Source organism: Salmo salar, unplaced genomic scaffold (genome assembly GCF_965601325.2).
Source record: "Salmo salar unplaced genomic scaffold, fSalSal1 ptg000293l, whole genome shotgun sequence".
NCBI classification, from domain to species: domain Eukaryota; kingdom Metazoa; phylum Chordata; class Actinopteri; order Salmoniformes; family Salmonidae; genus Salmo; species Salmo salar.
The window spans coordinates 560,001-578,097 of record NW_027675346.1 but is presented as its reverse complement, the minus strand read 5'-3'; the positions used below and the strand labels follow the sequence as shown (position 1 = coordinate 578,097).

Here is an 18,097-nt window from a genome sequence, read left to right as displayed (position 1 = left end):
CTGATGAAATAGTGCAGGGGCACACCCTCGTGGACAAAATGCTTACAGCACCTGGTATTCCCAGGCGGTCTCCCATCCAAGTACTAACCAGGCCCGACCCTGCTTAGCTTCCGAGATCAGACGAGATCGGGCGTACCCAGGCTGGTATGGCCGTAAGCGAGAAACAATCTCTTGCTACAACATATATAGTCAAAGTGAGTCTGATAAAACAGACATTTAGTCAATTCATCATTAAATGCTTAATACAAGGCAGTGTTGCTGATGAAATAGTGCAAGAGCACACCCTCGTGGACAAAATGCTTACAGCACCTGGTATTCCCAGGCGGTCTCCCATCCAAGTACTAACCAGGCCCGACCCTGCTTAGCTTCCGAGATCAGACGAGATCGGGCGTACCCAGGCTGGTATGGCCGTAAGCGAGAAACAATCTCTTGCTACAACATATATAGTAAAAGTGAGGGTGATAAACAGACATTGCATTTTCACCAATTAGATAAGCAGCTTGAACTTTGTGTCACTGAAAAAGTAGAAGAAATTACAAACACTGTTCCCATCACTTTTTAGCACAGGTAGTTGGATAAAATACAAACTTTATTTCCTTTCATCATTTGAACAGGGCAAAGGAGCACAAAGCACACACAAGCTGCATTCAGCAACAATATTCTTGTTTGTCTTATAAATACAAGGCAGATGCTAATTGAAAACACAAGGAAATTTGATCCTATTAAAAAGGCAGGAAGCTGCATTTAGTCAATTCATCATTAAATGCTTACTACAAGGCAGTGTTGCTGATGAAATAGTGCAGGGGCACACCCTCGTGGACAAAATGCTTACAGCACCTGGTATTCCCAGGCGGTCTCCCATCCAAGTACTAACCAGGCCCGACCCTGCTTAGCTTCCGAGATCAGACGAGATCGGGCGTACCCAGGCTGGTATGGCCGTAAGCGAGAAACAATCTCTTGCTACAACATATATAGTCAAAGTGAGTCTGATAAAACAGACATTTAGTCAATTCATCATTAAATGCTTAATACAAGGCAGTGTTGCTGATGAAATAGTGCAAGAGCACACCCTCGTGGACAAAATGCTTACAGCACCTGGTATTCCCAGGCGGTCTCCCATCCAAGTACTAACCAGGCCCGACCCTGCTTAGCTTCCGAGATCAGACGAGATCGGGGGTACCCAGGCTGGTATGGCCGTAAGCGAGAAACAATCTCTTGCTACAACATATATAGTCAAAGTGAGTGTGATAAACAGACATTGCATTTTCACCAATTAGATAAGCAGCTTGAACTTTGTGTCACTGAAAAAGTAGAAGAAATTACAAACACTGTTCCCATCACTTTTTAGCACAGGTAGTTGGATAAAATACAAACTTTATTTCCTTTCATCATTTGAACAGGGCAAAGGAGCACAAAGCACACACAAGCTGCATTCAGCAACAATATTCTTGTTTGTCTTATAAATACAAGGCAGATGCTAATTGAAAACACAAGGAAATTTGATCCTATTAAAAAGGCAGGAAGCTGCATTTAGTCAATTCATCATTAAATGCTTACTACAAGGCAGTGTTGCTGATGAAATAGTGCAGGGGCACACCCTCGTGGACAAAGTGCTTACAGCACCTGGTATTCCCAGGCGGTCTCCCATCCAAGTACTAACCAGGCCCGACCCTGCTTAGCTTCCGAGATCAGACGAGATCGGGCGTACCCAGGCTGGTATGGCCGTAAGCGAGACACAATCTCTTGCTACAACATATATAGTCAAAGTGAGTCTGATAAAACAGACATTTAGTCAATTCATCATTAAATGCTTAATACAAGGCAGTGTTGCTGATGAAATAGTGCAAGAGCACACCCTCGTGGACAAAATGCTTACAGCACCTGGTATTCCCAGGCGGTCTCCCATCCAAGTACTAACCAGGCCCGACCCTGCTTAGCTTCCGAGATCAGACGAGATCGGGCGTACCCAGGCTGGTATGGCCGTAAGCGAGAAACAATCTCTTGCTACAACATATATAGTCAAAGTGAGTGTGATAAACAGACATTGCATTTTCACCAATTAGATAAGCAGCTTGAACTTTGTGTCACTGAAAAAGTAGAAGAAATTACAAACACTGTTCCCATCACTTTTTAGCACAGGTAGTTGGATAAAATACAAACTTTATTTCCTTTCATCATTTGAACAGGGCAAAGGAGCACAAAGCACACACAAGCTGCATTCAGCAACAATATTCTTGTTTGTCTTATAAATACAAGGCAGATGCTAATTGAAAACACAAGGAAATTTGATCCTATTAAAAAGGCAGGAAGCTGCATTTAGTCAATTCATCATTAAATGCTTACTACAAGGCAGTGTTGCTGATGAAATAGTGCAGGGGCACACCCTCGTGGACAAAATGCTTACAGCACCTGGTATTCCCAGGCGGTCTCCCATCCAAGTACTAACCAGGCCCGACCCTGCTTAGCTTCCGAGATCAGACGAGATCGGGCGTACCCAGGCTGGTATGGCCGTAAGCGAGAAACAATCTCTTGCTACAACATATATAGTCAAAGTGAGTCTGATAAAACAGACATTTAGTCAATTCATCATTAAATGCTTAATACAAGGCAGTGTTGCTGATGAAATAGTGCAAGAGCACACCCTCGTGGACAAAATGCTTACAGCACCTGGTATTCCCAGGCGGTCTCCCATCCAAGTACTAACCAGGCCCGACCCTGCTTAGCTTCCGAGATCAGACGAGATCGGGCGTACCCAGGCTGGTATGGCCGTAAGCGAGAAACAATCTCTTGCTACAACATATATAGTCAAAGTGAGGGTGATAAACAGACATTGCATTTTCACCAATTAGATAAGCAGCTTGAACTTTGTGTCACTGAAAAAGTAGAAGAAATTACAAACACTGTTCCCATCACTTTTTAGCACAGGTAGTTGGATAAAATACAAACTTTATTTCCTTTCATCATTTGAACAGGGCAAAGGAGCACAAAGCACACACAAGCTGCATTCAGCAACAATATTCTTGTTTGTCTTATAAATACAAGGCAGATGCTAATTGAAAACACAAGGAAATTTGATCCTATTAAAAAGGCAGGAAGCTGCATTTAGTCAATTCATCATTAAATGCTTACTACAAGGCAGTGTTGCTGATGAAATAGTGCAGGGGCACACCCTCGTGGACAAAATGCTTACAGCACCTGGTATTCCCAGGCGGTCTCCCATCCAAGTACTAACCAGGCCCGACCCTGCTTAGCTTCCGAGATCAGACGAGATCGGGCGTACCCAGGCTGGTATGGCCGTAAGCGAGAAACAATCTCTTGCTACAACATATATAGTCAAAGTGAGTCTGATAAAACAGACATTTAGTCAATTCATCATTAAATGCTTAATACAAGGCAGTGTTGCTGATGAAATAGTGCAAGAGCACACCCTCGTGGACAAAATGCTTACAGCACCTGGTATTCCCAGGCGGTCTCCCATCCAAGTACTAACCAGGCCCGACCCTGCTTAGCTTCCGAGATCAGACGAGATCGGGGGTACCCAGGCTGGTATGGCCGTAAGCGAGAAACAATCTCTTGCTACAACATATATAGTCAAAGTGAGTGTGATAAACAGACATTGCATTTTCACCAATTAGATAAGCAGCTTGAACTTTGTGTCACTGAAAAAGTAGAAGAAATTACAAACACTGTTCCCATCACTTTTTACCACAGGTAGTTGGATAAAATACAAACTTTATTTCCTTTCATCATTTGAACAGGGCAAAGGAGCACAAAGCACACACAAGCTGCATTCAGCAACAATATTCTTGTTTGTCTTATAAATACAAGGCAGATGCTAATTGAAAACACAAGGAAATTTGATCCTATTAAAAAGGCAGGAAGCTGCATTTAGTCAATTCATCATTAAATGCTTACTACAAGGCAGTGTTGCTGATGAAATAGTGCAGGGGCACACCCTCGTGGACAAAGTGCTTACAGCACCTGGTATTCCCAGGCGGTCTCCCATCCAAGTACTAACCAGGCCCGACCCTGCTTAGCTTCCGAGATCAGACGAGATCGGGCGTACCCAGGCTGGTATGGCCGTAAGCGAGAAACAATCTCTTGCTACAACATATATAGTCAAAGTGAGTCTGATAAAACAGACATTTAGTCAATTCATCATTAAATGCTTAATACAAGGCAGTGTTGCTGATGAAATAGTGCAAGAGCACACCCTCGTGGACAAAATGCTTACAGCACCTGGTATTCCCAGGCGGTCTCCCATCCAAGTACTAACCAGGCCCGACCCTGCTTAGCTTCCGAGATCAGACGAGATCGGGCGTACCCAGGCTGGTATGGCCGTAAGCGAGAAACAATCTCTTGCTACAACATATATAGTAAAAGTGAGGGTGATAAACAGACATTGCATTTTCACCAATTAGATAAGCAGCTTGAACTTTGTGTCACTGAAAAAGTAGAAGAAATTACAAACACTGTTCCCATCACTTTTTAGCACAGGTAGTTGGATAAAATACAAACTTTATTTCCTTTCATCATTTGAACAGGGCAAAGGAGCACAAAGCACACACAAGCTGCATTCAGCAACAATATTCTTGTTTGTCTTATAAATACAAGGCAGATGCTAATTGAAAACACAAGGAAATTTGATCCTATTAAAAAGGCAGGAAGCTGCATTTAGTCAATTCATCATTAAATGCTTACTACAAGGCAGTGTTGCTGATGAAATAGTGCAGGGGCACACCCTCGTGGACAAAATGCTTACAGCACCTGGTATTCCCAGGCGGTCTCCCATCCAAGTACTAACCAGGCCCGACCCTGCTTAGCTTCCGAGATCAGACGAGATCGGGCGTACCCAGGCTGGTATGGCCGTAAGCGAGAAACAATCTCTTGCTACAACATATATAGTCAAAGTGAGTCTGATAAAACAGACATTTAGTCAATTCATCATTAAATGCTTAATACAAGGCAGTGTTGCTGATGAAATAGTGCAAGAGCACACCCTCGTGGACAAAATGCTTACAGCACCTGGTATTCCCAGGCGGTCTCCCATCCAAGTACTAACCAGGCCCGACCCTGCTTAGCTTCCGAGATCAGACGAGATCGGGGGTACCCAGGCTGGTATGGCCGTAAGCGAGAAACAATCTCTTGCTACAACATATATAGTCAAAGTGAGTGTGATAAACAGACATTGCATTTTCACCAATTAGATAAGCAGCTTGAACTTTGTGTCACTGAAAAAGTAGAAGAAATTACAAACACTGTTCCCATCACTTTTTAGCACAGGTAGTTGGATAAAATACAAACTTTATTTCCTTTCATCATTTGAACAGGGCAAAGGAGCACAAAGCACACACAAGCTGCATTCAGCAACAATATTCTTGTTTGTCTTATAAATACAAGGCAGATGCTAATTGAAAACACAAGGAAATTTGATCCTATTAAAAAGGCAGGAAGCTGCATTTAGTCAATTCATCATTAAATGCTTACTACAAGGCAGTGTTGCTGATGAAATAGTGCAGGGGCACACCCTCGTGGACAAAGTGCTTACAGCACCTGGTATTCCCAGGCGGTCTCCCATCCAAGTACTAACCAGGCCCGACCCTGCTTAGCTTCCGAGATCAGACGAGATCGGGCGTACCCAGGCTGGTATGGCCGTAAGCGAGAAACAATCTCTTGCTACAACATATATAGTCAAAGTGAGTCTGATAAAACAGACATTTAGTCAATTCATCATTAAATGCTTAATACAAGGCAGTGTTGCTGATGAAATAGTGCAAGAGCACACCCTCGTGGACAAAATGCTTACAGCACCTGGTATTCCCAGGCGGTCTCCCATCCAAGTACTAACCAGGCCCGACCCTGCTTAGCTTCCGAGATCAGACGAGATCGGGCGTACCCAGGCTGGTATGGCCGTAAGCGAGAAAAAATCTCTTGCTACAACATATATAGTCAAAGTGAGTGTGATAAACAGACATTGCATTTTCACCAATTAGATAAGCAGCTTGAACTTTGTGTCACTGAAAAAGTAGAAGAAATTACAAACACTGTTCCCATCACTTTTTAGCACAGGTAGTTGGATAAAATACAAACTTTATTTCCTTTCATCATTTGAACAGGGCAAAGGAGCACAAAGCACACACAAGCTGCATTCAGCAACAATATTCTTGTTTGTCTTATAAATACAAGGCAGATGCTAATTGAAAACACAAGGAAATTTGATCCTATTAAAAAGGCAGGAAGCTGCATTTAGTCAATTCATCATTAAATGCTTACTACAAGGCAGTGTTGCTGATGAAATAGTGCAGGGGCACACCCTCGTGGACAAAATGCTTACAGCACCTGGTATTCCCAGGCGGTCTCCCATCCAAGTACTAACCAGGCCCGACCCTGCTTAGCTTCCGAGATCAGACGAGATCGGGCGTACCCAGGCTGGTATGGCCGTAAGCGAGTAACAATCTCTTGCTACAACATATATAGTCAAAGTGAGTCTGATAAAACAGACATTTAGTCAATTCATCATTAAATGCTTAATACAAGGCAGTGTTGCTGATGAAATAGTGCAAGAGCACACCCTCGTGGACAAAATGCTTACAGCACCTGGTATTCCCAGGCGGTCTCCCATCCAAGTACTAACCAGGCCCGACCCTGCTTAGCTTCCGAGATCAGACGAGATCGGGCGTACCCAGGCTGGTATGGCCGTAAGCGAGAAACAATCTCTTGCTACAACATATATAGTCAAAGTGAGGGTGATAAACAGACATTGCATTTTCACCAATTAGATAAGCAGCTTGAACTTTGTGTCACTGAAAAAGTAGAAGAAATTACAAACACTGTTCCCATCACTTTTTAGCACAGGTAGTTGGATAAAATACAAACTTTATTTCCTTTCATCATTTGAACAGGGCAAAGGAGCACAAAGCACACACAAGCTGCATTCAGCAACAATATTCTTGTTTGTCTTATAAATACAAGGCAGATGCTAATTGAAAACACAAGGAAATTTGATCCTATTAAAAAGGCAGGAAGCTGCATTTAGTCAATTCATCATTAAATGCTTACTACAAGGCAGTGTTGCTGATGAAATAGTGCAGGGGCACACCCTCGTGGACAAAATGCTTACAGCACCTGGTATTCCCAGGCGGTCTCCCATCCAAGTACTAACCAGGCCCGACCCTGCTTAGCTTCCGAGATCAGACGAGATCGGGCGTACCCAGGCTGGTATGGCCGTAAGCGAGAAACAATCTCTTGCTACAACATATATAGTCAAAGTGAGTCTGATAAAACAGACATTTAGTCAATTCATCATTAAATGCTTAATACAAGGCAGTGTTGCTGATGAAATAGTGCAAGAGCACACCCTCGTGGACAAAATGCTTACAGCACCTGGTATTCCCAGGCGGTCTCCCATCCAAGTACTAACCAGGCCCGACCCTGCTTAGCTTCCGAGATCAGACGAGATCGGGGGTACCCAGGCTGGTATGGCCGTAAGCGAGAAACAATCTCTTGCTACAACATATATAGTCAAAGTGAGTGTGATAAACAGACATTGCATTTTCACCAATTAGATAAGCAGCTTGAACTTTGTGTCACTGAAAAAGTAGAAGAAATTACAAACACTGTTCCCATCACTTTTTAGCACAGGTAGTTGGATAAAATACAAACTTTATTTCCTTTCATCATTTGAACAGGGCAAAGGAGCACAAAGCACACACAAGCTGCATTCAGCAACAATATTCTTGTTTGTCTTATAAATACAAGGCAGATGCTAATTGAAAACACAAGGAAATTTGATCCTATTAAAAAGGCAGGAAGCTGCATTTAGTCAATTCATCATTAAATGCTTACTACAAGGCAGTGTTGCTGATGAAATAGTGCAGGGGCACACCCTCGTGGACAAAGTGCTTACAGCACCTGGTATTCCCAGGCGGTCTCCCATCCAAGTACTAACCAGGCCCGACCCTGCTTAGCTTCCGAGATCAGACGAGATCGGGCGTACCCAGGCTGGTATGGCCGTAAGCGAGAAACAATCTCTTGCTACAACATATATAGTCAAAGTGAGTCTGATAAAACAGACATTTAGTCAATTCATCATTAAATGCTTAATACAAGGCAGTGTTGCTGATGAAATAGTGCAAGAGCACACCCTCGTGGACAAAATGCTTACAGCACCTGGTATTCCCAGGCGGTCTCCCATCCAAGTACTAACCAGGCCCGACCCTGCTTAGCTTCCGAGATCAGACGAGATCGGGCGTACCCAGGCTGGTATGGCCGTAAGCGAGAAACAATCTCTTGCTACAACATATATAGTAAAAGTGAGGGTGATAAACAGACATTGCATTTTCACCAATTAGATAAGCAGCTTGAACTTTGTGTCACTGAAAAAGTAGAAGAAATTACAAACACTGTTCCCATCACTTTTTAGCACAGGTAGTTGGATAAAATACAAACTTTATTTCCTTTCATCATTTGAACAGGGCAAAGGAGCACAAAGCACACACAAGCTGCATTCAGCAACAATATTCTTGTTTGTCTTATAAATACAAGGCAGATGCTAATTGAAAACACAAGGAAATTTGATCCTATTAAAAAGGCAGGAAGCTGCATTTAGTCAATTCATCATTAAATGCTTACTACAAGGCAGTGTTGCTGATGAAATAGTGCAGGGGCACACCCTCGTGGACAAAATGCTTACAGCACCTGGTATTCCCAGGCGGTCTCCCATCCAAGTACTAACCAGGCCCGACCCTGCTTAGCTTCCGAGATCAGACGAGATCGGGCGTACCCAGGCTGGTATGGCCGTAAGCGAGAAACAATCTCTTGCTACAACATATATAGTCAAAGTGAGTCTGATAAAACAGACATTTAGTCAATTCATCATTAAATGCTTAATACAAGGCAGTGTTGCTGATGAAATAGTGCAAGAGCACACCCTCGTGGACAAAATGCTTACAGCACCTGGTATTCCCAGGCGGTCTCCCATCCAAGTACTAACCAGGCCCGACCCTGCTTAGCTTCCGAGATCAGACGAGATCGGGGGTACCCAGGCTGGTATGGCCGTAAGCGAGAAACAATCTCTTGCTACAACATATATAGTCAAAGTGAGTGTGATAAACAGACATTGCATTTTCACCAATTAGATAAGCAGCTTGAACTTTGTGTCACTGAAAAAGTAGAAGAAATTACAAACACTGTTCCCATCACTTTTTAGCACAGGTAGTTGGATAAAATACAAACTTTATTTCCTTTCATCATTTGAACAGGGCAAAGGAGCACAAAGCACACACAAGCTGCATTCAGCAACAATATTCTTGTTTGTCTTATAAATACAAGGCAGATGCTAATTGAAAACACAAGGAAATTTGATCCTATTAAAAAGGCAGGAAGCTGCATTTAGTCAATTCATCATTAAATGCTTACTACAAGGCAGTGTTGCTGATGAAATAGTGCAGGGGCACACCCTCGTGGACAAAGTGCTTACAGCACCTGGTATTCCCAGGCGGTCTCCCATCCAAGTACTAACCAGGCCCGACCCTGCTTAGCTTCCGAGATCAGACGAGATCGGGCGTACCCAGGCTGGTATGGCCGTAAGCGAGAAACAATCTCTTGCTACAACATATATAGTCAAAGTGAGTCTGATAAAACAGACATTTAGTCAATTCATCATTAAATGCTTAATACAAGGCAGTGTTGCTGATGAAATAGTGCAAGAGCACACCCTCGTGGACAAAATGCTTACAGCACCTGGTATTCCCAGGCGGTCTCCCATCCAAGTACTAACCAGGCCCGACCCTGCTTAGCTTCCGAGATCAGACGAGATCGGGCGTACCCAGGCTGGTATGGCCGTAAGCGAGAAAAAATCTCTTGCTACAACATATATAGTCAAAGTGAGTGTGATAAACAGACATTGCATTTTCACCAATTAGATAAGCAGCTTGAACTTTGTGTCACTGAAAAAGTAGAAGAAATTACAAACACTGTTCCCATCACTTTTTAGCACAGGTAGTTGGATAAAATACAAACTTTATTTCCTTTCATCATTTGAACAGGGCAAAGGAGCACAAAGCACACACAAGCTGCATTCAGCAACAATATTCTTGTTTGTCTTATAAATACAAGGCAGATGCTAATTGAAAACACAAGGAAATTTGATCCTATTAAAAAGGCAGGAAGCTGCATTTAGTCAATTCATCATTAAATGCTTACTACAAGGCAGTGTTGCTGATGAAATAGTGCAGGGGCACACCCTCGTGGACAAAATGCTTACAGCACCTGGTATTCCCAGGCGGTCTCCCATCCAAGTACTAACCAGGCCCGACCCTGCTTAGCTTCCGAGATCAGACGAGATCGGGCGTACCCAGGCTGGTATGGCCGTAAGCGAGTAACAATCTCTTGCTACAACATATATAGTCAAAGTGAGTCTGATAAAACAGACATTTAGTCAATTCATCATTAAATGCTTAATACAAGGCAGTGTTGCTGATGAAATAGTGCAAGAGCACACCCTCGTGGACAAAATGCTTACAGCACCTGGTATTCCCAGGCGGTCTCCCATCCAAGTACTAACCAGGCCCGACCCTGCTTAGCTTCCGAGATCAGACGAGATCGGGCGTACCCAGGCTGGTATGGCCGTAAGCGAGAAACAATCTCTTGCTACAACATATATAGTCAAAGTGAGGGTGATAAACAGACATTGCATTTTCACCAATTAGATAAGCAGCTTGAACTTTGTGTCACTGAAAAAGTAGAAGAAATTACAAACACTGTTCCCATCACTTTTTAGCACAGGTAGTTGGATAAAATACAAACTTTATTTCCTTTCATCATTTGAACAGGGCAAAGGAGCACAAAGCACACACAAGCTGCATTCAGCAACAATATTCTTGTTTGTCTTATAAATACAAGGCAGATGCTAATTGAAAACACAAGGAAATTTGATCCTATTAAAAAGGCAGGAAGCTGCATTTAGTCAATTCATCATTAAATGCTTACTACAAGGCAGTGTTGCTGATGAAATAGTGCAGGGGCACACCCTCGTGGACAAAATGCTTACAGCACCTGGTATTCCCAGGCGGTCTCCCATCCAAGTACTAACCAGGCCCGACCCTGCTTAGCTTCCGAGATCAGACGAGATCGGGCGTACCCAGGCTGGTATGGCCGTAAGCGAGAAACAATCTCTTGCTACAACATATATAGTCAAAGTGAGTCTGATAAAACAGACATTTAGTCAATTCATCATTAAATGCTTAATACAAGGCAGTGTTGCTGATGAAATAGTGCAAGAGCACACCCTCGTGGACAAAATGCTTACAGCACCTGGTATTCCCAGGCGGTCTCCCATCCAAGTACTAACCAGGCCCGACCCTGCTTAGCTTCCGAGATCAGACGAGATCGGGGGTACCCAGGCTGGTATGGCCGTAAGCGAGAAACAATCTCTTGCTACAACATATATAGTCAAAGTGAGTGTGATAAACAGACATTGCATTTTCACCAATTAGATAAGCAGCTTGAACTTTGTGTCACTGAAAAAGTAGAAGAAATTACAAACACTGTTCCCATCACTTTTTAGCACAGGTAGTTGGATAAAATACAAACTTTATTTCCTTTCATCATTTGAACAGGGCAAAGGAGCACAAAGCACACACAAGCTGCATTCAGCAACAATATTCTTGTTTGTCTTATAAATACAAGGCAGATGCTAATTGAAAACACAAGGAAATTTGATCCTATTAAAAAGGCAGGAAGCTGCATTTAGTCAATTCATCATTAAATGCTTACTACAAGGCAGTGTTGCTGATGAAATAGTGCAGGGGCACACCCTCGTGGACAAAGTGCTTACAGCACCTGGTATTCCCAGGCGGTCTCCCATCCAAGTACTAACCAGGCCCGACCCTGCTTAGCTTCCGAGATCAGACGAGATCGGGCGTACCCAGGCTGGTATGGCCGTAAGCGAGAAACAATCTCTTGCTACAACATATATAGTCAAAGTGAGTCTGATAAAACAGACATTTAGTCAATTCATCATTAAATGCTTAATACAAGGCAGTGTTGCTGATGAAATAGTGCAAGAGCACACCCTCGTGGACAAAATGCTTACAGCACCTGGTATTCCCAGGCGGTCTCCCATCCAAGTACTAACCAGGCCCGACCCTGCTTAGCTTCCGAGATCAGACGAGATCGGGGGTACCCAGGCTGGTATGGCCGTAAGCGAGAAACAATCTCTTGCTACAACATATATAGTCAAAGTGAGTCTGATAAAACAGACATTTAGTCAATTCATCATTAAATGCTTAATACAAGGCAGTGTTGCTGATGAAATAGTGCAAGAGCACACCCTCGTGGACAAAATGCTTACAGCACCTGGTATTCCCAGGCGGTCTCCCATCCAAGTACTAACCAGGCCCGACCCTGCTTAGCTTCCGAGATCAGACGAGATCGGGCGTACCCAGGCTGGTATGGCCGTAAGCGAGAAACAATCTCTTGCTACAACATATATAGTCAAAGTGAGTGTGATAAACAGACATTGCATTTTCACCAATTAGATAAGCAGCTTGAACTTTGTGTCACTGAAAAAGTAGAAGAAATTACAAACACTGTTCCCATCACTTTTTAGCACAGGTAGTTGGATAAAATACAAACTTTATTTCCTTTCATCATTTGAACAGGGCAAAGGAGCACAAAGCACACACAAGCTGCATTCAGCAACAATATTCTTGTTTGTCTTATAAATACAAGGCAGATGCTAATTGAAAACACAAGGAAATTTGATCCTATTAAAAAGGCAGGAAGCTGCATTTAGTCAATTCATCATTAAATGCTTACTACAAGGCAGTGTTGCTGATGAAATAGTGCAGGGGCACACCCTCGTGGACAAAATGCTTACAGCACCTGGTATTCCCAGGCGGTCTCCCATCCAAGTACTAACCAGGCCCGACCCTGCTTAGCTTCCGAGATCAGACGAGATCGGGCGTACCCAGGCTGGTATGGCCGTAAGCGAGAAACAATCTCTTGCTACAACATATATAGTCAAAGTGAGTCTGATAAAACAGACATTTAGTCAATTCATCATTAAATGCTTAATACAAGGCAGTGTTGCTGATGAAATAGTGCAAGAGCACACCCTCGTGGACAAAATGCTTACAGCACCTGGTATTCCCAGGCGGTCTCCCATCCAAGTACTAACCAGGCCCGACCCTGCTTAGCTTCCGAGATCAGACGAGATCGGGCGTACCCAGGCTGGTATGGCCGTAAGCGAGAAACAATCTCTTGCTACAACATATATAGTCAAAGTGAGTGTGATAAACAGACATTGCATTTTCACCAATTAGATAAGCAGCTTGAACTTTGTGTCACTGAAAAAGTAGAAGAAATTACAAACACTGTTCCCATCACTTTTTACCACAGGTAGTTGGATAAAATACAAACTTTATTTCCTTTCATCATTTGAACAGGGCAAAGGAGCACAAAGCACACACAAGCTGCATTCAGCAACAATATTCTTGTTTGTCTTATAAATACAAGGCAGATGCTAATTGAAAACACAAGGAAATTTGATCCTATTAAAAAGGCAGGAAGCTGCATTTAGTCAATTCATCATTAAATGCTTACTACAAGGCAGTGTTGCTGATGAAATAGTGCAGGGGCACACCCTCGTGGACAAAATGCTTACAGCACCTGGTATTCCCAGGCGGTCTCCCATCCAAGTACTAACCAGGCCCGACCCTGCTTAGCTTCCGAGATCAGACGAGATCGGGCGTACCCAGGCTGGTATGGCCGTAAGCGAGAAACAATCTCTTGCTACAACATATATAGTCAAAGTGAGTCTGATAAAACAGACATTTAGTCAATTCATCATTAAATGCTTAATACAAGGCAGTGTTGCTGATGAAATAGTGCAAGAGCACACCCTCGTGGACAAAATGCTTACAGCACCTGGTATTCCCAGGCGGTCTCCCATCCAAGTACTAACCAGGCCCGACCCTGCTTAGCTTCCGAGATCAGACGAGATCAGGCGTACCCAGGCTGGTATGGCCGTAAGCGAGAAACAATCTCTTGCTACAACATATATAGTCAAAGTGAGTGTGATAAACAGACATTGCATTTTCACCAATTAGATAAGCAGCTTGAACTTTGTGTCACTGAAAAAGTAGAAGAAATTACAAACACTGTTCCCATCACTTTTTAGCACAGGTAGTTGGATAAAATACAAACTTTATTTCCTTTCATCATTTGAACAGGGCAAAGGAGCACAAAGCACACACAAGCTGCATTCAGCAACAATATTCTTGTTTGTCTTATAAATACAAGGCAGATGCTAATTGAAAACACAAGGAAATTTGATCCTATTAAAAAGGCAGGAAGCTGCATTTAGTCAATTCATCATTAAATGCTTACTACAAGGCAGTGTTGCTGATGAAATAGTGCAGGGGCACACCCTCGTGGACAAAATGCTTACAGCACCTGGTATTCCCAGGCGGTCTCCCATCCAAGTACTAACCAGGCCCGACCCTGCTTAGCTTCCGAGATCAGACGAGATCGGGCGTACCCAGGCTGGTATGGCCGTAAGCGAGAAACAATCTCTTGCTACAACATATATAGTCAAAGTGAGTCTGATAAAACAGACATTTAGTCAATTCATCATTAAATGCTTAATACAAGGCAGTGTTGCTGATGAAATAGTGCAAGAGCACACCCTCGTGGACAAAATGGTTACAGCACCTGGTATTCCCAGGCGGTCTCCCATCCAAGTACTAACCAGGCCCGACCCTGCTTAGCTTCCGAGATCAGACGAGATCGGGCGTACCCAGGCTGGTATGGCCGTAAGCGAGAAACAATCTCTTGCTACAACATATATAGTCAAAGTGAGTGTGATAAACAGACATTGCATTTTCACCAATTAGATAAGCAGCTTGAACTTTGTGTCACTGAAAAAGTAGAAGAAATTACAAACACTGTTCCCATCACTTTTTACCACAGGTAGTTGGATAAAATACAAACTTTATTTCCTTTCATCATTTGAACAGGGCAAAGGAGCACAAAGCACACACAAGCTGCATTCAGCAACAATATTCTTGTTTGTCTTATAAATACAAGGCAGATGCTAATTGAAAACACAAGGAAATTTGATCCTATTAAAAAGGCAGGAAGCTGCATTTAGTCAATTCATCATTAAATGCTTACTACAAGGCAGTGTTGCTGATGAAATAGTGCAGGGGCACACCCTCGTGGACAAAATGCTTACAGCACCTGGTATTCCCAGGCGGTCTCCCATCCAAGTACTAACCAGGCCCGACCCTGCTTAGCTTCCGAGATCAGACGAGATCGGGCGTACCCAGGCTGGTATGGCCGTAAGCGAGAAACAATCTCTTGCTACAACATATATAGTCAAAGTGAGTCTGATAAAACAGACATTTAGTCAATTCATCATTAAATGCTTAATACAAGGCAGTGTTGCTGATGAAATAGTGCAAGAGCACACCCTCGTGGACAAAATGCTTACAGCACCTGGTATTCCCAGGCGGTCTCCCATCCAAGTACTAACCAGGCCCGACCCTGCTTAGCTTCCGAGATCAGACGAGATCGGGCGTACCCAGGCTGGTATGGCCGTAAGCGAGAAACAATCTCTTGCTACAACATATATAGTCAAAGTGAGTGTGATAAACAGACATTGCATTTTCACCAATTAGATAAGCAGCTTGAACTTTGTGTCACTGAAAAAGTAGAAGAAATTACAAACACTGTTCCCATCACTTTTTACCACAGGTAGTTGGATAAAATACAAACTTTATTTCCTTTCATCATTTGAACAGGGCAAAGGAGCACAAAGCACACACAAGCTGCATTCAGCAACAATATTCTTGTTTGTCTTATAAATACAAGGCAGATGCTAATTGAAAACACAAGGAAATTTGATCCTATTAAAAAGGCAGGAAGCTGCATTTAGTCAATTCATCATTAAATGCTTACTACAAGGCAGTGTTGCTGATGAAATAGTGCAGGGGCACACCCTCGTGGACAAAATGCTTACAGCACCTGGTATTCCCAGGCGGTCTCCCATCCAAGTACTAACCAGGCCCGACCCTGCTTAGCTTCCGAGATCAGACGAGATCGGGCGTACCCAGGCTGGTATGGCCGTAAGCGAGAAACAATCTCTTGCTACAACATATATAGTCAAAGTGAGTCTGATAAAACAGACATTTAGTCAATTCATCATTAAATGCTTAATACAAGGCAGTGTTGCTGATGAAATAGTGCAAGAGCACACCCTCGTGGACAAAATGCTTACAGCACCTGGTATTCCCAGGCGGTCTCCCATCCAAGTACTAACCAGGCCCGACCCTGCTTAGCTTCCGAGATCAGACGAGATCGGGCGTACCCAGGCTGGTATGGCCGTAAGCGAGAAACAATCTCTTGCTACAACATATATAGTCAAAGTGAGTGTGATAAACAGACATTGCATTTTCACCAATTAGATAAGCAGCTTGAACTTTGTGTCACTGAAAAAGTAGAAGAAATTACAAACACTGTTCCCATCACTTTTTAGCACAGGTAGTTGGATAAAATACAAACTTTATTTCCTTTCATCATTTGAACAGGGCAAAGGAGCACAAAGCACACACAAGCTGCATTCAGCAACAATATTCTTGTTTGTCTTATAAATACAAGGCAGATGCTAATTGAAAACACAAGGAAATTTGATCCTATTAAAAAGGCAGGAAGCTGCATTTAGTCAATTCATCATTAAATGCTTACTACAAGGCAGTGTTGCTGATGAAATAGTGCAGGGGCACACCCTCGTGGACAAAATGCTTACAGCACCTGGTATTCCCAGGCGGTCTCCCATCCAAGTACTAACCAGGCCCGACCCTGCTTAGCTTCCGAGATCAGACGAGATCGGGCGTACCCAGGCTGGTATGGCCGTAAGCGAGAAACAATCTCTTGCTACAACATATATAGTCAAAGTGAGTCTGATAAAACAGACATTTAGTCAATTCATCATTAAATGCTTAATACAAGGCAGTGTTGCTGATGAAATAGTGCAAGAGCACACCCTCGTGGACAAAATGGTTACAGCACCTGGTATTCCCAGGCGGTCTCCCATCCAAGTACTAACCAGGCCCGACCCTGCTTAGCTTCCGAGATCAGACGAGATCGGGCGTACCCAGGCTGGTATGGCCGTAAGCGAGAAACAATCTCTTGCTACAACATATATAGTCAAAGTGAGTGTGATAAACAGACATTGCATTTTCACCAATTAGATAAGCAGCTTGAACTTTGTGTCACTGAAAAAGTAGAAGAAATTACAAACACTGTTCCCATCACTTTTTACCACAGGTAGTTGGATAAAATACAAACTTTATTTCCTTTCATCATTTGAACAGGGCAAAGGAGCACAAAGCACACACAAGCTGCATTCAGCAACAATATTCTTGTTTGTCTTATAAATACAAGGCAGATGCTAATTGAAAACACAAGGAAATTTGATCCTATTAAAAAGGCAGGAAGCTGCATTTAGTCAATTCATCATTAAATGCTTACTACAAGGCAGTGTTGCTGATGAAATAGTGCAGGGGCACACCCTCGTGGACAAAATGCTTACAGCACCTGGTATTCCCAGGCGGTCTCCCATCCAAGTACTAACCAGGCCCGACCCTGCTTAGCTTCCGAGATCAGACGAGATCGGGCGTACCCAGGCTGGTATGGCCGTAAGCGAGAAACAATCTCTTGCTACAACATATATAGTCAAAGTGAGTCTGATAAAACAGACATTTAGTCAATTCATCATTAAATGCTTAATACAAGGCAGTGTTGCTGATGAAATAGTGCAAGAGCACACCCTCGTGGACAAAATGCTTACAGCACCTGGTATTCCCAGGCGGTCTCCCATCCAAGTACTAACCAGGCCCGACCCTGCTTAGCTTCCGAGATCAGACGAGATCGGGCGTACCCAGGCTGGTATGGCCGTAAGCGAGAAACAATCTCTTGCTACAACATATATAGTCAAAGTGAGTGTGATAAACAGACATTGCATTTTCACCAATTAGATAAGCAGCTTGAACTTTGTGTCACTGAAAAAGTAGAAGAAATTACAAACACTGTT

The 18,097-nt window shown here is 43.2% G+C and overlaps 47 non-coding genes across 47 annotated transcripts; all 47 read right to left on the bottom strand.

The window, feature by feature from the left end:
- Positions 1-39: 39 nt before the first annotated feature.
- LOC145871388 (5S ribosomal RNA) lies at positions 40-158 on the bottom strand. Its single transcript, XR_014387019.1, has one exon. It is a non-coding gene; the product is annotated as a 5S ribosomal RNA (ribosomal RNA).
- A 139-nt stretch (positions 159-297) lies between these two features.
- On the bottom strand, positions 298-416 carry LOC145871387 (5S ribosomal RNA). The gene has a single exon (XR_014387018.1). It is a non-coding gene; the product is annotated as a 5S ribosomal RNA (ribosomal RNA).
- Positions 417-825: 409 nt separating this feature from the next.
- On the bottom strand, positions 826-944 carry LOC145871386 (5S ribosomal RNA). The gene has a single exon (XR_014387017.1). It is a non-coding gene; the product is annotated as a 5S ribosomal RNA (ribosomal RNA).
- A 139-nt stretch (positions 945-1,083) lies between these two features.
- Positions 1,084-1,202, bottom strand: LOC145874866 (5S ribosomal RNA). Its single transcript, XR_014390501.1, has one exon. It is a non-coding gene; the product is annotated as a 5S ribosomal RNA (ribosomal RNA).
- Positions 1,203-1,611: 409 nt separating this feature from the next.
- On the bottom strand, positions 1,612-1,730 carry LOC145871385 (5S ribosomal RNA). Its single transcript, XR_014387016.1, has one exon. It is a non-coding gene; the product is annotated as a 5S ribosomal RNA (ribosomal RNA).
- Positions 1,731-1,869: 139 nt separating this feature from the next.
- On the bottom strand, positions 1,870-1,988 carry LOC145871383 (5S ribosomal RNA). The gene has a single exon (XR_014387014.1). It is a non-coding gene; the product is annotated as a 5S ribosomal RNA (ribosomal RNA).
- A 409-nt stretch (positions 1,989-2,397) lies between these two features.
- On the bottom strand, positions 2,398-2,516 carry LOC145871382 (5S ribosomal RNA). Its single transcript, XR_014387013.1, has one exon. It is a non-coding gene; the product is annotated as a 5S ribosomal RNA (ribosomal RNA).
- A 139-nt stretch (positions 2,517-2,655) lies between these two features.
- Positions 2,656-2,774, bottom strand: LOC145871381 (5S ribosomal RNA). The gene has a single exon (XR_014387012.1). It is a non-coding gene; the product is annotated as a 5S ribosomal RNA (ribosomal RNA).
- Positions 2,775-3,183: 409 nt separating this feature from the next.
- On the bottom strand, positions 3,184-3,302 carry LOC145871380 (5S ribosomal RNA). Its single transcript, XR_014387011.1, has one exon. It is a non-coding gene; the product is annotated as a 5S ribosomal RNA (ribosomal RNA).
- Positions 3,303-3,441: 139 nt separating this feature from the next.
- On the bottom strand, positions 3,442-3,560 carry LOC145874865 (5S ribosomal RNA). Its single transcript, XR_014390500.1, has one exon. It is a non-coding gene; the product is annotated as a 5S ribosomal RNA (ribosomal RNA).
- A 409-nt stretch (positions 3,561-3,969) lies between these two features.
- On the bottom strand, positions 3,970-4,088 carry LOC145871379 (5S ribosomal RNA). Its single transcript, XR_014387010.1, has one exon. It is a non-coding gene; the product is annotated as a 5S ribosomal RNA (ribosomal RNA).
- A 139-nt stretch (positions 4,089-4,227) lies between these two features.
- On the bottom strand, positions 4,228-4,346 carry LOC145871377 (5S ribosomal RNA). The gene has a single exon (XR_014387008.1). It is a non-coding gene; the product is annotated as a 5S ribosomal RNA (ribosomal RNA).
- Positions 4,347-4,755: 409 nt separating this feature from the next.
- LOC145871376 (5S ribosomal RNA) lies at positions 4,756-4,874 on the bottom strand. The gene has a single exon (XR_014387007.1). It is a non-coding gene; the product is annotated as a 5S ribosomal RNA (ribosomal RNA).
- Positions 4,875-5,013: 139 nt separating this feature from the next.
- LOC145874864 (5S ribosomal RNA) lies at positions 5,014-5,132 on the bottom strand. The gene has a single exon (XR_014390499.1). It is a non-coding gene; the product is annotated as a 5S ribosomal RNA (ribosomal RNA).
- A 409-nt stretch (positions 5,133-5,541) lies between these two features.
- On the bottom strand, positions 5,542-5,660 carry LOC145871375 (5S ribosomal RNA). Its single transcript, XR_014387006.1, has one exon. It is a non-coding gene; the product is annotated as a 5S ribosomal RNA (ribosomal RNA).
- A 139-nt stretch (positions 5,661-5,799) lies between these two features.
- Positions 5,800-5,918, bottom strand: LOC145871374 (5S ribosomal RNA). The gene has a single exon (XR_014387005.1). It is a non-coding gene; the product is annotated as a 5S ribosomal RNA (ribosomal RNA).
- A 409-nt stretch (positions 5,919-6,327) lies between these two features.
- LOC145871373 (5S ribosomal RNA) lies at positions 6,328-6,446 on the bottom strand. Its single transcript, XR_014387004.1, has one exon. It is a non-coding gene; the product is annotated as a 5S ribosomal RNA (ribosomal RNA).
- Positions 6,447-6,585: 139 nt separating this feature from the next.
- On the bottom strand, positions 6,586-6,704 carry LOC145871372 (5S ribosomal RNA). Its single transcript, XR_014387003.1, has one exon. It is a non-coding gene; the product is annotated as a 5S ribosomal RNA (ribosomal RNA).
- Positions 6,705-7,113: 409 nt separating this feature from the next.
- Positions 7,114-7,232, bottom strand: LOC145871371 (5S ribosomal RNA). The gene has a single exon (XR_014387002.1). It is a non-coding gene; the product is annotated as a 5S ribosomal RNA (ribosomal RNA).
- Positions 7,233-7,371: 139 nt separating this feature from the next.
- Positions 7,372-7,490, bottom strand: LOC145874862 (5S ribosomal RNA). The gene has a single exon (XR_014390497.1). It is a non-coding gene; the product is annotated as a 5S ribosomal RNA (ribosomal RNA).
- A 409-nt stretch (positions 7,491-7,899) lies between these two features.
- LOC145871370 (5S ribosomal RNA) lies at positions 7,900-8,018 on the bottom strand. Its single transcript, XR_014387001.1, has one exon. It is a non-coding gene; the product is annotated as a 5S ribosomal RNA (ribosomal RNA).
- A 139-nt stretch (positions 8,019-8,157) lies between these two features.
- LOC145871369 (5S ribosomal RNA) lies at positions 8,158-8,276 on the bottom strand. Its single transcript, XR_014387000.1, has one exon. It is a non-coding gene; the product is annotated as a 5S ribosomal RNA (ribosomal RNA).
- Positions 8,277-8,685: 409 nt separating this feature from the next.
- Positions 8,686-8,804, bottom strand: LOC145871368 (5S ribosomal RNA). Its single transcript, XR_014386999.1, has one exon. It is a non-coding gene; the product is annotated as a 5S ribosomal RNA (ribosomal RNA).
- Positions 8,805-8,943: 139 nt separating this feature from the next.
- Positions 8,944-9,062, bottom strand: LOC145874861 (5S ribosomal RNA). The gene has a single exon (XR_014390496.1). It is a non-coding gene; the product is annotated as a 5S ribosomal RNA (ribosomal RNA).
- A 409-nt stretch (positions 9,063-9,471) lies between these two features.
- LOC145871366 (5S ribosomal RNA) lies at positions 9,472-9,590 on the bottom strand. The gene has a single exon (XR_014386997.1). It is a non-coding gene; the product is annotated as a 5S ribosomal RNA (ribosomal RNA).
- A 139-nt stretch (positions 9,591-9,729) lies between these two features.
- LOC145871365 (5S ribosomal RNA) lies at positions 9,730-9,848 on the bottom strand. The gene has a single exon (XR_014386996.1). It is a non-coding gene; the product is annotated as a 5S ribosomal RNA (ribosomal RNA).
- Positions 9,849-10,257: 409 nt separating this feature from the next.
- Positions 10,258-10,376, bottom strand: LOC145871364 (5S ribosomal RNA). Its single transcript, XR_014386995.1, has one exon. It is a non-coding gene; the product is annotated as a 5S ribosomal RNA (ribosomal RNA).
- Positions 10,377-10,515: 139 nt separating this feature from the next.
- On the bottom strand, positions 10,516-10,634 carry LOC145871363 (5S ribosomal RNA). The gene has a single exon (XR_014386994.1). It is a non-coding gene; the product is annotated as a 5S ribosomal RNA (ribosomal RNA).
- A 409-nt stretch (positions 10,635-11,043) lies between these two features.
- LOC145871362 (5S ribosomal RNA) lies at positions 11,044-11,162 on the bottom strand. Its single transcript, XR_014386993.1, has one exon. It is a non-coding gene; the product is annotated as a 5S ribosomal RNA (ribosomal RNA).
- A 139-nt stretch (positions 11,163-11,301) lies between these two features.
- LOC145874860 (5S ribosomal RNA) lies at positions 11,302-11,420 on the bottom strand. The gene has a single exon (XR_014390495.1). It is a non-coding gene; the product is annotated as a 5S ribosomal RNA (ribosomal RNA).
- A 409-nt stretch (positions 11,421-11,829) lies between these two features.
- On the bottom strand, positions 11,830-11,948 carry LOC145871361 (5S ribosomal RNA). Its single transcript, XR_014386992.1, has one exon. It is a non-coding gene; the product is annotated as a 5S ribosomal RNA (ribosomal RNA).
- A 139-nt stretch (positions 11,949-12,087) lies between these two features.
- Positions 12,088-12,206, bottom strand: LOC145874859 (5S ribosomal RNA). The gene has a single exon (XR_014390494.1). It is a non-coding gene; the product is annotated as a 5S ribosomal RNA (ribosomal RNA).
- Positions 12,207-12,345: 139 nt separating this feature from the next.
- Positions 12,346-12,464, bottom strand: LOC145871360 (5S ribosomal RNA). The gene has a single exon (XR_014386991.1). It is a non-coding gene; the product is annotated as a 5S ribosomal RNA (ribosomal RNA).
- Positions 12,465-12,873: 409 nt separating this feature from the next.
- Positions 12,874-12,992, bottom strand: LOC145871359 (5S ribosomal RNA). The gene has a single exon (XR_014386990.1). It is a non-coding gene; the product is annotated as a 5S ribosomal RNA (ribosomal RNA).
- A 139-nt stretch (positions 12,993-13,131) lies between these two features.
- Positions 13,132-13,250, bottom strand: LOC145871358 (5S ribosomal RNA). The gene has a single exon (XR_014386989.1). It is a non-coding gene; the product is annotated as a 5S ribosomal RNA (ribosomal RNA).
- A 409-nt stretch (positions 13,251-13,659) lies between these two features.
- Positions 13,660-13,778, bottom strand: LOC145871357 (5S ribosomal RNA). The gene has a single exon (XR_014386988.1). It is a non-coding gene; the product is annotated as a 5S ribosomal RNA (ribosomal RNA).
- A 139-nt stretch (positions 13,779-13,917) lies between these two features.
- On the bottom strand, positions 13,918-14,036 carry LOC145875526 (5S ribosomal RNA). The gene has a single exon (XR_014391162.1). It is a non-coding gene; the product is annotated as a 5S ribosomal RNA (ribosomal RNA).
- Positions 14,037-14,445: 409 nt separating this feature from the next.
- On the bottom strand, positions 14,446-14,564 carry LOC145871355 (5S ribosomal RNA). The gene has a single exon (XR_014386986.1). It is a non-coding gene; the product is annotated as a 5S ribosomal RNA (ribosomal RNA).
- A 139-nt stretch (positions 14,565-14,703) lies between these two features.
- Positions 14,704-14,822, bottom strand: LOC145868363 (5S ribosomal RNA). Its single transcript, XR_014384359.1, has one exon. It is a non-coding gene; the product is annotated as a 5S ribosomal RNA (ribosomal RNA).
- A 409-nt stretch (positions 14,823-15,231) lies between these two features.
- On the bottom strand, positions 15,232-15,350 carry LOC145871354 (5S ribosomal RNA). Its single transcript, XR_014386985.1, has one exon. It is a non-coding gene; the product is annotated as a 5S ribosomal RNA (ribosomal RNA).
- Positions 15,351-15,489: 139 nt separating this feature from the next.
- LOC145871353 (5S ribosomal RNA) lies at positions 15,490-15,608 on the bottom strand. The gene has a single exon (XR_014386984.1). It is a non-coding gene; the product is annotated as a 5S ribosomal RNA (ribosomal RNA).
- Positions 15,609-16,017: 409 nt separating this feature from the next.
- Positions 16,018-16,136, bottom strand: LOC145871352 (5S ribosomal RNA). Its single transcript, XR_014386983.1, has one exon. It is a non-coding gene; the product is annotated as a 5S ribosomal RNA (ribosomal RNA).
- A 139-nt stretch (positions 16,137-16,275) lies between these two features.
- LOC145871351 (5S ribosomal RNA) lies at positions 16,276-16,394 on the bottom strand. Its single transcript, XR_014386982.1, has one exon. It is a non-coding gene; the product is annotated as a 5S ribosomal RNA (ribosomal RNA).
- A 409-nt stretch (positions 16,395-16,803) lies between these two features.
- Positions 16,804-16,922, bottom strand: LOC145871350 (5S ribosomal RNA). The gene has a single exon (XR_014386981.1). It is a non-coding gene; the product is annotated as a 5S ribosomal RNA (ribosomal RNA).
- Positions 16,923-17,061: 139 nt separating this feature from the next.
- Positions 17,062-17,180, bottom strand: LOC145868361 (5S ribosomal RNA). Its single transcript, XR_014384357.1, has one exon. It is a non-coding gene; the product is annotated as a 5S ribosomal RNA (ribosomal RNA).
- Positions 17,181-17,589: 409 nt separating this feature from the next.
- LOC145871349 (5S ribosomal RNA) lies at positions 17,590-17,708 on the bottom strand. The gene has a single exon (XR_014386980.1). It is a non-coding gene; the product is annotated as a 5S ribosomal RNA (ribosomal RNA).
- A 139-nt stretch (positions 17,709-17,847) lies between these two features.
- LOC145871348 (5S ribosomal RNA) lies at positions 17,848-17,966 on the bottom strand. The gene has a single exon (XR_014386979.1). It is a non-coding gene; the product is annotated as a 5S ribosomal RNA (ribosomal RNA).
- Between the last annotated feature and the right edge of the window lie 131 nt (positions 17,967-18,097).